Here is an 11473-nt window from a genome sequence, read left to right as displayed (position 1 = left end):
AACTTTAGCCTTTTACAGCTGTTGTTGCAAACTGCTACAGAGTAGGGTCTTAAACAAGAGAAGTTTACTTCCTCCTATTCTGGAGAGAAAAAAACCAAAAACCAAAACAAAATCAAGACCTTCAGCTTGAAGGAGCCTTGGATTGAAAACAGAGTGAATAAGCTTGTATATAGTTTTTGTTTTTTTAAATATTGCTTATCACTAAATATTCATTTTTTTGTAAAGACAATAGCACATTGAATTAGGGCCACATAGGAGCCCATTTTTATTCTTAATAACTCTGTTAAGATCTATTTCCTAACAAAGTCCCATTCTGAGATACTGATGGTTGGGATGTCACAGATGAGTTTGGGGAGAACAATACAGTCACAGCAGGGTCCTTATCACTTCATCTCTTCATAAGTTACTAGTCATCCTCACTCTTGTCCCACCCTTGTCACAGGACACCTGACTTCCCCCCTCGACTCCCAGCAGGTGGCATAAGACATTTATTTCTCTATATTGTTAATGATTTCATATACCCGCTACTCTCCTCCTTTTTAAAATACTCTTTGTTGTTTTGTAAGCCTCTTGTACTGACAGCACGAGCCATGGGGGTTACAAGAATTCCTAAACTGGCCAGCATTGGGGGTGGTGAGCTGGAGAGATGCTTGGAGCCAAGCTGCTGTTGGCAGTGTTGCCATAATGACCCATCTGCCTCACCTCCAGGGAGCGGCCACCACTGGGGATGTGTGTCCCTCCTTGGCAGAGTGAGCATCAAGCTAATTTTCTGGCTCCATTTTTTTTTTTTTAAATCTACTCGATGGTTCCAGGAATCCAGCCATGTGCTCTAATGGGCCCTTGTCATTAGAGGCTTGGCAAATGCTCCCTCTCTGGTGCTTCTCAAAGCCCGGGAGAGCTGGCCAAGGCCTGAGAGGCACCAAGGCCATTTTCAAAAGCAAAAGGGCAACAGGATCATAGTCCGACATTTTTTTTTAAAACCTGCATTTATTTAGTAAATAATGTATGTTAATGTAGCATGTGCTATATTATGCAATAATTATGGAAAGAGCCTGATCCCTCCTATCCTAGACCTCACTTGTCTATCGAAGCTACTCAGCAGGATACACAATAAGTGTTCAAAACCATGAGATGACAGTTGATGTTAGAAGTCAACTCCTGGTCATCCAACTCCCCTGGGCTGCCCGACCTCCATTCTCCCACAAATCCACTCTTCTGAAAACCTCCCCAACCCTGTTGGTCTGTGGTGATTTCCAGACTTGTCGATTCACCCCTTATCATTCTGGGTTGGGAGGACAAACAAAGGTATTGCAACTCAATCATTTCCTGTTTGTCTCTAAAGCCGACCACAGAAGTAAGAGCCAGCTCTCTATTCTTTATTACTCAGGTCACCAGACAGTGCAAGGACCAAGCCAGAACCGCTGACCTCTGCTGACAGAGACTCTGATGTGAACTCAGACTTATGTTTGCTAAGCACACACACACACATGGAGCTGAAGGCTGGCTGGGACAGGAGGGAACTTTCCAAGGTGTGGGAACTGTTCTGAGTCTTGTTGGAGGTTACCTACATACACGCAGTTTTCTCAACCTACAAAACAACAAAATTAAAAATCTGCATCTTTCTGCTAGGTAAACCAGACGTCAATAAAATTGATCGAAGGGAAACAGAAGCCCAGTGTCATCATACCACAAAATAGAAGCAGGCTTCCCTCGTGTTCTGACAGCGCTGGCGTTCTAACCCCATCCTCAGTAGATGTCTCTCCTAACAAGCAATTATGGTGACATGCTTGCCCCATGGTACTTGTTAGAATATGGGCCTGTCAGATACAGCACAATGCAGGGGAATGTTTTAGGTCCTGTATTATCAGGAAATTTTTGTCTTAACAACCGTTTTTTTTTCATTGTTTTTTTTTTATTATTATTCACATAAGACTTTTTTTTTATTCACATAAAGAGGCCCAGATTCTAACATGAGGGTTGTGGTTTCATGTCTGGCAACCTGAGGGCTCTCGTGGCGTGTTAACCCTTTGTAGTTCTCTGTTTCTTTAACTATCAAATGAGTCTTGTGACATTTCTTTTAACTTTACAACTCTATAATTGGAGTACATTATCTCCGTGTACCGATGAAATCACCGAGTGATGGAAAAACTGGACGTTGGTGACATCCATCAGATCCCTGATGCACGTCAACCCTTTCACAGGCCTTTTCTTGCCTCCTGAATCTTCCCATCTCTTAATTTTCTTGGATTCTTTTCCAGTGCATACTCTTACTTGATCGCTTTCTCATTGTGCTGGCAACTCGGAAACATGAAATTTTAAGGACAACAGAGGTACCAGCTTCTCAGGAAAGTCCCTTCCCTCCTCCCTCAAGACTTCTATTGAATGCTCCTAGGGACCTGAGGAAGAATGAAGACTTTTAAACATGTATCCTTTGAGTTTCGCTAGGTGGTTTGGTTTATTATTATTCTGCTTGGTTTTCAAATAAAGAAACTGAAGCACAGAAGCGCTAAAGGGACTCATCTGAGTTTCCCCGGGTTCTGAGAGGCTGGAGTCAAGACTAGAGGTTCCTGAACACCAGAACCTAGTTACTTGATAATGCTGTTCCTTCCTAAGTCCCACAGTAATCGTGTAAGACTGGTGACATCGTCTTCTCTTTCCCTAATTAAGAAGAGCCTAATATGACCACCAACATAAATATGATTTTTCTAATACAGAAATGGCTGGATAGGATTACTTCAGTTATTTTGTTTAAAGCCTTTGTCTAAGACCTTATGGTTTCTGGTGGCAAAGATAACAATCAAGAAGAAGGTGACTCTCAGGACAAACTCATCCTTATTCCCTACTGGTAGCCCCACAAATACCACAGAGCTACAGAAACTTCAATGGAGACTGAAAAGCTTCAAGACAGCTCAGCTTCAATTTGGAACATGTCCAAAGATGCATTTATCAAACCATATCCTTCCAGATACAGCATTTTTGGAAACATAGATATACATCCTTTGAAAGATAGTTCAAGGTGAAGGGAGTTTAAGAAATCCTGGTTACATCTTTTTGGAATGAATTCCGAAAGCTTTATAACACCAAGTGAAGTATAGTGGTATGTTGTTTTCAAGCTTGGAAGGTTTCACTGCTGATATACCCTACATTGTAAAGGCTGAGGTCAGTCGAGGGCAGAGGGTGGCCTTTGCCAAACACCTACTAACATTTTGAGGGAAGACCATGAATAACACTTGAAAATTTCAGTGGGTAGAAGACAAAAGGAAGACTCTTAACAAGTGAATGTGGTAGCCAGTCTCCCATGTGGTCTCCTGATTTTAGTTCTTAGTATCCCCACCTCTGTATAGCCTTTCCTACATAAGGCTTGTGTATGGAGCCAAAAAAAAAAAATGATGGAGTATGACTTCCCAGGTAAGGCCATAAAAAACATTTTGGCTTCTTCCTTGCTTTCTCTTGGATTAACTGTCAGGGAATCTAGAGGACACGTGGCGAAATCCTAGTTGTGGAGAGTTAGAAAGTTCACCTGGTGTATTTCCTCATCCAATTGTTAGGGCAGAAATCTAGAAGACCTAGAACTAACCTCCGTCCAACCTTGGGAACTTGACACTGTCAATCAAGAAAATAAAACAAATGACAGAAACATTTCATCTGGGACAATTTTCCTAACTGATAGGAAGACCAAAAGTGATTAGGTCACACAATAACATGGAGTTCAAAGTTTCGTCCTTATCATCTGGATGTTGAAGGTTTATTTTTATCTAATACAAAAATATCATATTATGTTACATTAATTAAGCTATGTAGCAAGAGCAATATGATGTCATCTAAAAGAACTTTTTGCTTGCTTTAGCCTGTGAGCCCTTACTCATAAGAACAAATCTAAATGACACCTGGAATGGAAATTCTCTTTTTATATTTATTTTTTATTATTTTTAAGAGTTGTGCATATGGAAAAGCTAAGTGTGGTACCCAGAGAACTATTGAGCCCACCTATTATCTTTGACCCTATTCCCTAAAAGCTAGAGAACCAAAATCCTATAACCAAGAAAATCACAAAAGCTCAACAAGAGGGCACGTGCTATCGTTATTACTATTTTGATACTTTGCTATAACAAGTTTTAGCTATTTTTTTAATCCAATTTAAAATACCAGTATTTGCCTAGTCTGAACCTTCTTGCAGGTAACAATTAAGAAAGAGATGTCATACTGGATGACTAAGCCCACCTACTTTCACATTGGATAAGGGAGGGGAAATTTTCCTGAGCATAGAGCAAGGATAATAAAAGAGTGTTTTGTGAAGCTCCTTTCTTGGAAGGAGCACTCATAAAACTTTATCATACATATATTTGCTTTACTAATGCCATCATTTAATCTCCCTCCTACTTTTTAAAAAGACATCTTTATTACCATGTGGCAGAGACCCCAGACTAATTGTATTTACAGACAATATCAAGCCATCTTCTGGAAAGGGCTGATTTTTCTGAAGGATTCAGTGGTGAGAACCACATGGTTTCCCCCTTTATCAAATACCACTCTTAGGTTTTCATTCAGAGTCTAACTACTGTCCCTAAGGAGGAGGCAGCCTGCCCTACTGATTAACCTTATCTGCCGTCTCCTTGTTCATTCTGGGTCACACAGGGACCCTGGGAGAGTAAACATTACCTCCAGCATTACCTTTTCACCTCTTCCTAATCTTTCTGCAGGGCTCTTAGCAACTATCCTGCCCAAGAAACCAAGGAAGAAGTGGAGGGGTGTGAAGTCAGACAAGGAAGCTAGGACTTTGGCTAAGATCATGTAAGAAGGATGCTGGGAGGTACCATCTTAGGCTCTTCCTCAAAGAAGTCAAACTGATATGCAGAGACACTGCATCCACCCTGCCAGGGATGACATAGCTCCGAGTGTGTTTAACTGCAGGTCCCTTTGTTACCCCTTTTTACCCAGAGACAGGAGGATCCAAGCACCCCACCTTTGAGCAGAACATTGAGGAAACAGTCATAGAGGAAAGCCACTGTAATGGAAGTGTGGATATATGCTGGGATGACCGGTTACTCATAACCTTCAAAGGTCCTCTCCCACACACCTATTCAAACTAGGCAAGCCTTACCCTCCTAAAAGTTCCACACCCTTCAAATAGCACCACAGCTGGGTACCAAGTACCTAAGCCATGGGCCTGTGGGGGCACATTTCAGATTCAAGAAATTCCATAAAGATAAATAGATAGTACACAAACTATTCTCTAGGTTGTGTATTTTTGAAATTACATTTATTGCATTGCACGTGCACACACACACACACTCACACACACATACACACACTCACTCACACACACACACACACTCACACACACACATATACATACACATGGCTTGCAGGATATGGTCTGGGTAGTTCAACAATGGCTGACTCACACCGAAGAGGCTGAATCTGATAGGATCTCAGTGATGAGGCTAGATGTCTCAGGAGTCCCAATGTAGCTCTGTAGACCTGGAGAGCTGCTGGTCTTCTGTTTACACTGAAGGCCCAGGAATGTTGGTTCTAATATCGATGAAGGAACGCTGTAGCAACAAGACAGACGAACTTTCCCTCAAGTACAAGGGCAAGTGGGTCAAAAACCAGGTTTTCTTTTTTTGTGTCCTTTTATCTGGGCTGCCACCAGAAGGTGCTTGCCCACATTTACGGTGGGTCTTCCCACTTCAAGTAATGCTATCAAAAACAACCCTCACAGAAACGCGAACAGCTTGTGTTATGGTGGGTCTTCCCACTTCAAGTAATGCTATCAACAACAACAACAACAAAAAGTCCCTCCCAGAAACGCCAACAGCCTGTGTTTTAGTTGATTTCAGATCCAGTTAAGTTGACAACTGAGATTGGTCATCACACTGGAAATGACCCCCTCTGCGAACCCAAATGGCTCCCTTACTATGTGTGCAGCCTTCTTTCTTGTCTTGTTACCTCGGCTCTATTACTGGGCCCACTTTCTGGGTGGTTTGAATGGGAAATATCCTTCATAGGCTCATGTGTTTGAACACTTAATCATTAGCTGGTAGCACTGGGGGAGGTTATGGAACTTTTAGGGTGGAAAGCTTTGCTGCAAGAATTGTGTCACTGGGCCAGACTTTGAGAGCTTAAAGCCACTTCTAGTGCACTCCCTATTTTGTGTGGTTGGTGGGATCCATTATGGGCCCGCCCTCTGAAACCGTATATCAAAGCAAACTGCCCTAAGTCAGTTTTAGTCGTGGTGTTGTACCACAGGAACAACCTTGGAGTAAACATGGTCACACAGAACACCCGCAGAGATTTATTTATATGACCACCTCAAATAAATGGGTGTAGAACCCCTAAAAAGAATCTAACTAAAAAATAAGAAAAGAAAGCTCAAGGGTCATAATGTTTTCCAGGAAGGTTCCACTCAGTATGATTGACAGAGTCACACACAACCATGTCCGATTCAGATGCCTCAGCAGACACTAGGGTTTACTGACATTGAAGAGCACACCCAATACTGTGGAAGTCAATGGACAGGAACTAGAGAGAATGCAGAATATCACAGTGAAATATTTAAATAACCAATTAGCCTGGGACATTGCTGCAAGCAGCTGTCTCTGCGTGGTAGAACTATAAATGATTGGTCTTCTCTGTGTTTTTCTCTAGTCCCCAAATTTCCATGAATTAGTACGACTTTTAAAAATCATGTTGAGCACTGGTTCTCAACGTTCCTAATGCTGTGACCTTTTAATACAGTTCCTCATGTCATTGTGACCTCCTCCCCACCATCACCATAAAACTTTTTTGGTGCTGCTCCATAATCATAATCTTGCTACCGTTATAAATCATAATGCAAATATCTGTGCTTTCTGATGGTCTTAGGTGACCCCAAAGTCCTTTGACCCCCCTCAAAGGAGTCATGACACACAGGCTGTGAACCACTGATGTAAAAGATTTAAAAGTAACTTTAAAAAATAAAAGGTATCATCTAACCAGGCTGGCCTACAACTTACCATGTAAATGAGGGCTATCTTTCACTTCACAGTTCTTCTGCCTTTTCCTCTCAAATGCCCTGGCTACAGGTGTGTGCCACTATGTCCAGTTTTACATGGCTTGGGGGGGCTGAACTCAGGGCTTTGTATATAACAACTGAGCTAGACTCCCAGATCAAATATATATATATATATATATATATATATATATATATATATATATATATATATGAAAACATAAGAAAAAATTACTACTCATCGTTACCCCTTGTAACCTTTTCTGGAGATCTCCACTCCCTAAGGCAGCTTGGTTTAACAGGCTCATTTTCTACTACACTTTTATTGCAATGCATTTTCACCTCACTCTGATAGACAGACCCCTTTAGCGTTTGATCCACAATGGGGTTAGCAACAACAGAAGTCCCCTAGCATTGCTTTTTCAAGATTTCTTTATGCTGATATGTGTGCATACCTGTGTGAGTGTGTGACACACATGTGGGGTTGCCATGGAAGCCAGAGCAGGATATCTGATCCCATGGAGCTGGGGCTATAGGGGGTATGGGCCTCCCTAGGTGGAGGCTGGTATCCCACTTGTGTCTTGTGCTATTGCTGAAGTTGCTTTTAACTGCTGAGTCACTTCCCTAGCCTCAGAATTACCTTCTAAATTCCTTTAAGGTTACTTTTAAACATGGTAGAAGGCCCAGCAGTTAAGAGTGCTGATGATGTCTCTTCCAGACAACCTGGGTTCAATTGCTAGCACCTACCTAGTAGCCCATAACTATAACTGTAGTTCTAGAGGAATCTAATGCCCTCTTCTGACCTCTGTGGGCAATGCATGCATATGGCACACAGACACATTTGGGCAAACATTTATGCACATATATTAAAAGTAAACAAATCTTAAGAGTTATTTTTCTGAAAAATAAATACTGAGCTAGAGAGCCAACTGCCCTGGGTATGGGGTAGTGAAAGGCCAACTCTGGAAGTCAGGCCATCAGCAAGCTGAGAATGTGCTGCTGTGGAAAAGACCAATCACACTCAAGGACCTGGCCTACTGGGATTCTGCTTTTCCATGCCTCCATCCTCCCTGAAGAAAACTGTAGCTGCTGTACAGAAGGCATCCTATATATATTTACTAGACATTGGATATTATTATTATTGTATTAATATTTTATATAATAATATGTTAGATATATAAATATGTAGTACATAAAACAAGCACACATATAAATAATGTTATATAACATATATAATAATTTAATAATATTATAATATCATTATTAATAATAATGCTGCATTGTTTATGATGATGTCACAAATGATATCATAGATGACGCCTCTGAATGAGTCAAATCTGGGTGATTTTCCTCATCTATAACAGCTCCTGTCTTCTAAAAGTGGAAGTTTAATGGTAAATATTAAGGTTTGTCATACGTGGGTGGTTGTTACATAGAATCATACCATGTTTTTCTCTCAAGTATTCAGGTTATTTTGCGGTTTTAAAATACCAATTTAAAATATCAATTAAGGAAGGTATTTACAGTGTAGATGGGGCCTCAGCTCACTCTAACAAGGCTACAGGCCACCCTGTTCCACATCTGCATAGCCACCACAAGCTGCTTGAGGACAACAGCCCAGGCAGAGAGGCAGGAGTGCTCATTTATATTCAGACCTTTGGTTCTCAGAGGAGAGGCCAGATGGGACTTTGCTCAGAAAACCATTCTGGTTGAGCAACTGGCTCAGAGTGATTCTGGGCTTCAGGGTTCACTGAGAGGGGAGTTTGTTTCTAGACACATGTTAAAATATATATACAATGATGCTTCACAGATCTCTGCAGAAAGGCAGATGTTCCAAGAAAGACTGTCAGCAGCAGGTTCAGGGCTTCTCTCAGAAAAGAGAGAAGAAAACAGCTCCAGGGAGCCAGGGGCTGTTCATCCCAGTGCTGGCCTGGGAAAGCACGTCCCTACTGTGCACTGTGAGCCTCTCTTAGACTGGATCACTTTGGGGTGGGAGGCTGAGACACTATACCAGCCAAATGACCACTCAGAACCCTTCCTGAAGTGCAGGTAGCAGAGGAATGGAGGAGTAGGGCTTGCATGATCTTTGTCCCCAGATTTGGGAAGGATAGGCAGTGGGTGTCACAGAATCTCATCATATGAGGAGACCATAAAGGACACCTCCTTAGCAGGCAACAGGCAAGAGGGAGCCCTTCTGTCCTTGCCTTCCTCCCCATTACTTCCCAGACAGGGCAGTAGAAAACTGGAACCCATCAGCTGTGGGGGTCCCTGGGCCTTAATGGTGTCTATTGTCACAAAAACAATACAACAGCAATAACATCATGGTGGCATGAGTGCATTCAAGATTTTTTAAATCACTCCACCTATTTAAGATCATTTTGATTGTGAGTACTAAGTAAATACTAGTAATATATTACCTTTAATTGAATATAGTATAAACAATAGCTCAATATACAATTAATATTTTAATTTATTAAAATAGTGACATCCATTTTCATTCTGGTGGATGTCTTATATTTATAGCTTTCTTTTCTTTTCCTTTTTTTTTTCATTGCATCAAGCCATTAAAAGAATGGTCGTCATTTTAAGAATGGTGACCTAATCATTTTTATCTGGTCCTAAGAGCACACAGTTGATCTTAGAATTTTAGAGCTGTGCCATATTTTTATTATCCAAAGTAAAATAGGAAAAGCTAGGTGTTGAAGGAAGAAACAAGAAGCTCAGTCACCAGGTTTGGTCTGAGAATTTGACAGCTGTTGACAAGTGATGCAGATGATGTCACAAGCCACAGGGAGTATCCTCAGCATCAGCTCCACCTGAGCAAGGTGTGACAAGGAGCTCTAAGCCCAACTGTTTGCATCTTGATAAATGTATTTACCCCACCCCCTGAGCTTACACGCTTCTGGCACCTAGGTCCTAAGCCCCAGCCAGCTAGAAGCAGGATCTAACCCCATCTTAGTCATTACAGAGCCAGGAACCTTGCCTTCTCGATTCTGCCCTTTGCATCAGGCAATGGGAAACAAGTCTTAGGATGCTGTGATAACTACAAGAGTTTGTCAAGATATCAACAATATGGTATTTCTCTGAGAATGTCACGTGCAAAATAAATACTGCAGCAGGAGTATCCTAAAAAGCAACAAAAAGTCTTGCACACACACACACACAAAATTTGATCACAATTTCTCAAAAATGACCACCATTCTTTTAATGGCTGCATGTGATAAAAAAAAAAAAAGAAAGAAAGAAAATAGGAAAAGGTCATGAGGGAGGATCAGAAAGCGGAAGACAGCAGAGAGTGGAGATAAATTTAGAAAGAAAGATTGGCTCCCTTAACTCAGAATCCAATCTTGTCATCTCCTTGACAACTGGCCCTGCTGAGGGACAAAGGGCCAGAGGTCAGGTCCCAGGGGTTCACCTGCCTCAGCAGAAATACAGACATGGGGCCTGGCTGGCTGGCAAACTGGAAAACCTGAAATGGGAAGCTCGCAGGCAGCCTGTCTGCTGCTCACTGCTTTTGCTCTTTAGTGGGACTTCAAGAGAACATGTCACCAGTGTACAGGGAGGTAGAAGGTGACGCTCATGGCCAAGCCAGGCAGAGCCAAGCTCCAGTCCCTTCGAGACATGACATGACAGGAGGGCCAGTCCTGAATGCAGAGTTTCAAAATAGCCCCAAAGCTGATTTTAGAGATCCCTGACACAGGTGCCCCTCCCCCACCCCCAACAATCAGGGAACAATGTCACATGACTCTTGTAGTATCAGCAGCAGCAGCAGCAGCAGGTTTTGTAACTAATAAATGTCAAGTTACAATCAGATCACATTAGTTAGGGTTTCTATTGCTGTAATAAAACATCATGACCAAAATCAACTTGTGTTTCATATAGGGAAGATGGAGGAGGAACTCAAGGCAGGAACCTGGAGGCAGGAACAGATATAGAAGCTATGGAGAAGTGGTGCTTACAGGCTTTCTCCCCATGGCTTGTTCAGCCTGTCCTTGTATAGTCCTCAGGACCACCAGCCCAGAAGTGGTACTGCCCACATCAGTTATCAGTTAAGGAAGTGCACCAAAGGCTTGCCCACAGGCCAATCTGGTGGGCAGCATTTTCTCCATTGAAGTTCCCCTTTCAAAAATGACTCTACCTTGTGTCAAGTGGACATAAAAACTAGCCACCACAATGGAATATTGGTATAGTCACAGTCCAGCCTCAGTAGTTTTTGATTCCTTAAGCAATTCTCACATTCAGAATATGTTAATAAGATCCAAACTTGGTCCATTATAGATTCTGAACATTAGTCCCTATATGAAGGACAGCTGGTAAAGACCTTCTCCCATTATGTGGGAGGTGTCTGTGTGCTCTGCTGATAGTCCCCCTTTGCTGTGCAGGAACTTTTGAATTTCCTGGAATCCCATCTGTTGGTACTTGGCACTGCTTCCTGGACTCCTGATGTCTTCTGTTCAAGAAGTTGTTGCCTACCTCAATGTC

Source organism: Mus caroli, unplaced genomic scaffold (assembly GCF_978045245.1).
Source record: "Mus caroli unplaced genomic scaffold, Mus_caroli_1 scaffold_19, whole genome shotgun sequence".
Classification (NCBI taxonomy): domain Eukaryota; kingdom Metazoa; phylum Chordata; class Mammalia; order Rodentia; family Muridae; genus Mus; species Mus caroli.
The sequence above is the reverse complement of the archived record's forward strand: the minus strand, read 5'-3'. Positions refer to the sequence as shown.